Source organism: Rhinolophus hipposideros (genome assembly GCF_964194185.1).
Source record: "Rhinolophus hipposideros genome assembly, chromosome: 15".
NCBI classification, from domain to species: domain Eukaryota; kingdom Metazoa; phylum Chordata; class Mammalia; order Chiroptera; family Rhinolophidae; genus Rhinolophus; species Rhinolophus hipposideros.
Window position 1 is genome coordinate 7383252 of NC_138061.1, and position 5528 is coordinate 7388779.

A 5528-nucleotide genomic window follows, 5' to 3' on the forward strand; every position below is an offset into this window, starting at 1 on the left:
CGCAGTGTCCCGACGCCCTGCTGCGCCGCCTGGTGCCGCGACGGAGCGACGCGCGGGGCGTGGGGTCCCGGAGGACGCGCGGGGCGGGCTGTTGCGGGGTCCCCGCGGTGACCTAAAGGCTGGCGCCGAGTTCCCCGTGCGGCCAGTCCGTTAGGTTGCAGACACCACGGCGACGCGTCTCCAGCTCCCGGACACGTCCTAGACGCCGGGAGTTGAACTCCATCTGTGCTTAGAATCAGCCTCCCTGCCGGCACGTGCAAGCCGTTGGGGTCTGCACCTGGAGCCTGTCAGAGGCCGTCCCCTGGCGGGGAAACCGGTATACTGGGGCAGGGGACTCACCTCTGCGTCCCGCGGCCTGTGGGGGCCAGTTCCCGGGGTGACGGAGCAGGAGGCGGAGGTGGCGGTGGGGTCCCCGCGCCGCGCCGCCGCCTGGCTGCGTGAGAGGCAGGAAGCCCAAGTGACGCTAGTGCTGACGCCGCGAGTGGGCAGCAAGTGGGGGGAAACAGGGCAGGGAGGGAGCATCCCCAGGCCTCAACTCCGGTGTGTTCCCGCAGAGGACACGGGGTGTTTTAGCGTTAAAAACAAACACTAAGCTGTGGAGAGAGAAGACATTCCTCGTTTGGGGTACGGTGTAGAAACAGGGAATTCGGAGTCTGTGTAAGCGTCACCTTGATGTAGGGGGTTGGTTTTTACTCATAAGGAAGGACAGTCAAAATGCGAACAATTGAGGTTTGCATCCGTGTATACGGGGGCAAAATACAGCCAATAACTCAGTACTAATTCGTATGATTTGTGATGAGAGTAAGTACACGTACGTTATCTTTGTCTTGAGTTGAAGGTGAGCATTGAGTGAAACATGCTCTTCACTTCATTACGTTTTGTCGTTGGTCCAGTGCTCAGTTCCTCTCCTTAATTTATTTTTCTTTTATCCCCCACCCTCCAACCCACATCTATTTCCTCCCCCTACTCCGGCCACTTCCCCCCCCCCCCCAACACGTTATTTTTGTTTGTTTGTTTTTAAAGATAGACTATTTTTTAGAACAGTTTTGGGTTCACAGCAAAATTGAGCCGAAAGTGCCGGGAGGTCCCGTATACCTCTCCCCCCCCCCCAGTCTCTCCCACTAGCAATATCTTCCCCCACCCCCGAGTGGGGCGTTTGTCACAGCGACGAACCTACACATCTTATCACCCAAAGTCCATCGTTCACAGTGGGTTCACTCTTGATGTTGTACATTCTCTGAGTTTTGACAAATGTGTAATGACACACATATCCACCATTAAAGTGTCATTCAAGGTAGTTTGTCTTAAAAATCCTCTGTGTTCTAACTATTCATCCCTCCTGTCACCTACCCCTGGCTGGCACCTGCTGATCTTTTTACTGTCTCCACGGTTGTACCTTTTCCAGAATGTCGTATAGTTGGAATCATGTAGGCTTTTTAGATTTGCTTCTTTCATCGAGTAATCTGCACGTAAGTGTCCTGTGTCTTTTCATGGCTTGAGAGCTCACACCTTTTGAGAGGGAATAATATTCCGTTGTCTGAATAAACCACAATTTATCCATTCACCTACTGAAGGACATCTTGGTTGCTTGCAACTTTTAACAATTATGAATAAAGCTGCTGTAAACGTGTGCAGATTTTTGTGTAGCTGTAAGTTTTCAGTTTGTCTGGATAAATCCCAAGGAGCAGGATTACTGGATCTTGTGGTAAGAGCATGTTTAGTTTTGTAGGAATCTGGCAAACTGTTCCTTCCTGGCTGCACCATGTGGCATTCCCACCAGCGATGACAGACTGCCTGTTGTCCTGCATCCTTGTCAACATTTGTTGTCAATGTTTTAACCATTCTAACAGGTGTGAAGTAGTATCTCATGTTTTTTAATTTGCAATTCCCTAAAAATGCATGATGTTGAGCATATTTTCATGTTTATTTACCATCTGTACATCTTGTTTGGTGAGGTGTCTGTTCAAATCTTTCACCCATTTTTAAATTGGGTTGTTCATTTTCTTATTGTTTCCAATATTTTTAAGTGACAATCATGATATGAATAACCTTGGGCATATCTATATTTCTGCATTATTTGAGATGTGTCATAAGTTAATTCTTAGAAATAGGATTGCAGAGTCAAAAGGTAAATTCATATGTAATTTTGTTGGCTATTGCTAAATTTCCCCTCCAGAAGATTGTACCTGTCAGGAGAAGCAATCTGCCATGTGCCCTTAGTATCCCTGCATCATCTTGTTGGATATCCCAACAATGCAAGGCCCTGACTGCTCTTTACCTAAGTCATTTCTCAGGGTTATGTTGCATCTCACCAACCTTGCAAGATGAAGTAATGTCTTCCTCCAGACAGAGAGCAAGCTTGCTTCTGTTTGCTACGAAAGCACTGAATCCTGTAAGCCCAGTGTTCCTGTTTTGTAATGCAACCCAGTGTGTGTATAGGAATCCGTTATCAGTCCCTGTCATCTCTGTGGGACTTGAGGGAATAGGAAACTGACACAATCCAGTATGAAGCTCTGGTGACAGCTTTTGCTATGAGTAACAAAGTCCTTTTTCTCTGGATGAGTAGTCTTGTGTCTTCTGCCAGCAACCATGAAAAAATAACAGCCTCTAGCTTAGTAGCTTGTATGATTAAAACCTCAGATCCTACACAGTTTGACAGTTTTGGTGACGAAGATTGAATGTAGAGACATTGCTTTTTGGAAAAAGGCCTCTGTGGGCCAGATTAGGGGATAGGAGGAGATGCCCCAGATCTGGAAACAAATGCTTTTGTCCAAGTAGTGGTGGTGGGGCAAGGGTCTGCCAGTGTCCTGTTAAATCTTTAGAGGCTGAGTGGGGAGAAGCAGGATTGAAAGAAGCTGCTCAAATGGTACCTCATTGCTCCTTCAGGTGGGAGAAGGGATGTGATGACAATGGGGCAGTAAACCCTAGGTCCCCAGCTGAAAGGCAGTATGGCTGTGGCGGCTAGACACAGAGGTCCCGAAGCAGAAATAAATGGTGTCAGCAGTGAAGAGAGAGCTTCGGGCAGAAATTTGGAAGATCGTTTCTCAAGCCTGAGCAGGCAGCTGCTTGGAACTTAAATGGAAAAGACTTGCTTTCCTGACATTGGGCGGCTCTGCCCTGTGCCTTTTTTCACTCCTCTTCCTCCACTCCAACCTCAGCTGACCGAGGAAAAAAGTAGGCGTGCTAAGAACTTTGAGAGGGAAAGGGCTCAAACTTTTATTGCTCTGTTGGATTCTACACCCCCATTTAGCCTGACCTGATCTTTGATGTCACTGCAATAATTACAAGGGGTAATGGATGAGCCAGAAAGCAGCCCCATCCCTGAGACCTGTTTGGCCCATTTTACCTCACATGCACATAACCTGACGCACTGGTCACTCCTGTTTAGGATTTGTTAAACTTGATTTAAATCACTGTTACATTAGCTTGGTTACGTCACATGGGCAGTGTCACTAAGTGCAGCCTCAGTTGTCATCATTCTGTCTCTTCTGGTCCTCAAGCGAAGCAAGGAGGCTGGTCAGTGACTTCATGCTGGAGCAGTTGCTCTGCTTTGAACCTGGGTGAGACTGCTGACTGACCTCACCGGCCTGGTTCTGTTCTCAGTTCTGCCACTGAGGACCCTCCGCACTGCGTAGGAATGGCCTCACCTGGGTCTCCTGACCACCACATCGGCTGTAGCAGGTACTCCGCCCAGTTCCAATTTTAGCCTCAGCTAAACCTTCCCATAGTGGGGACTGTCCCTTCTGTTCTTCTCACGAGAGCTTTCAGTTCACTGATCCAGCTGCCTGTTCCAAACATGGTGTCCTTAAGGAGAATTGTATTCATCTGGGAGCAAGTGAGCAGAAAGAGCAACGTGTGACAACTCTGTTTCTTGATCTGAATATTGAATGAAGGGCGCTTAGGACATCTGAGATTCCACCTTCTGACACCCGCAGTATCTTCAGAAGCAGGTTTTCTCCTCTGGTCACTTTAATACTGTTTTCTGTCAACTCAGAACTCAAGTTCTTTATCGACAGAAATTGCTGCCAAAGCCAGATTTTCTTAATCAGAGCAATGGCTGTAAAACCCCATTTCTTGCCACTTTTGCCCATCTTCTCTCTACTAATTCCTAGAGCCTTCTGGAACCCCACCCGCCACAAACAGATTTTCACCTTTAAAAATACCTGAACTGCTTTACCTTAACCCAAGCATGGCTTTCCCAGCAAGTCCTCATTCACAACCTCTCCAAAATCTTGCTTCTTGTTGCTGAGATTAACTAACACGTGTTATTTTGTCTCCTACTAGATGTGTAGTAAATGCTTGTCCCCTTGGCTGCCACCCACTCATGGGCCTGTGAAAATGAACTTCCTTACTTTCCTCTCCAGTGAGGTAACATTCATACTCACTTTGGGTATTGTTCATACCCACCTTCAACAACTCTCAAGTTTAGGCCAATGTAAAACTTACAAGCTTTCTAACTCCCTTTCTATAATCAACATCGATGTCATTTCCAGTTGAATCTTCAAGTCACCAGTCTTATCTTCCTATAGTTTCAAAACACATAAAGTTATCATCCTAAAATGTGAGCCAGATACTCAAATGTTATTAGATCTTGAACTAATTTGACAATGTCTGGTGTTTCTCTGTATTCCCAATGACCACTCTGCTCCTGGTATTGTGAGGTTGAAAGCAAGTGAATTACATAATGTGCTGAAAGCGGGTACTTAAGACCCAGAATAATCATCAATTTTACTAATCTTAAGAACCACCAAAGTGTCTAAGGAAAGATCAAAGGTACAAAAAGCAGTTCTACTAGGATAAAGGAGGATCTGACTGTTACCAACTTCTGGTTCACAGCAACAATGATGAAATAGATTTTAATTCCTTGGTTTAAGCTTCCAAAACAAATTTCTTTGACGAAAACAATTCCTATAAATTGTCAAGGAGCTTTCTCGCTGTTTCCTTCTGATCATTGTGTTACATGTTTAAAATAATTATAGAGATGTTTAAAACAACATCTTCATCAGTCTAATAAACGAGCCTTGTGTTTTAATACCGTGAAAGTTATTCAATGTTCACTTGATATGCGTACCAGATGCTGGGAATTCACACATAAAGACATCACCTATTGTTAAAAAACCCTCATAATTTATTTGATGAGACAAAGTGAGCAAAGTAAAATGTCCACAGCACAGAGATAATTATAACTACAAATAAAGAAAATTTGCATTGGCTGTTCGTATTATGTTATATATATATATATATATAAGCAGAGCTATCAAAAGTAAAATTGGTAGAAAGGATTCCATAGCTTCCCCTTAACCTGAAATCCAATAGTACAGCATATGCCCAAAGGGACATTAATAAACATACCTCAAAATTCTATAATTTTGCATATAGGTAGTTTTTGTAGGAAACATGCAATATTTAAAACAAGTGAGTATATTATGTAGAATTTTTTATGGGTTACTTCTTCAGAATGTGCAAGAGTCACAAAAACATAACAAAAAATAACAAAACACATCCTACAGTTGGTTTAGCTTGGATGC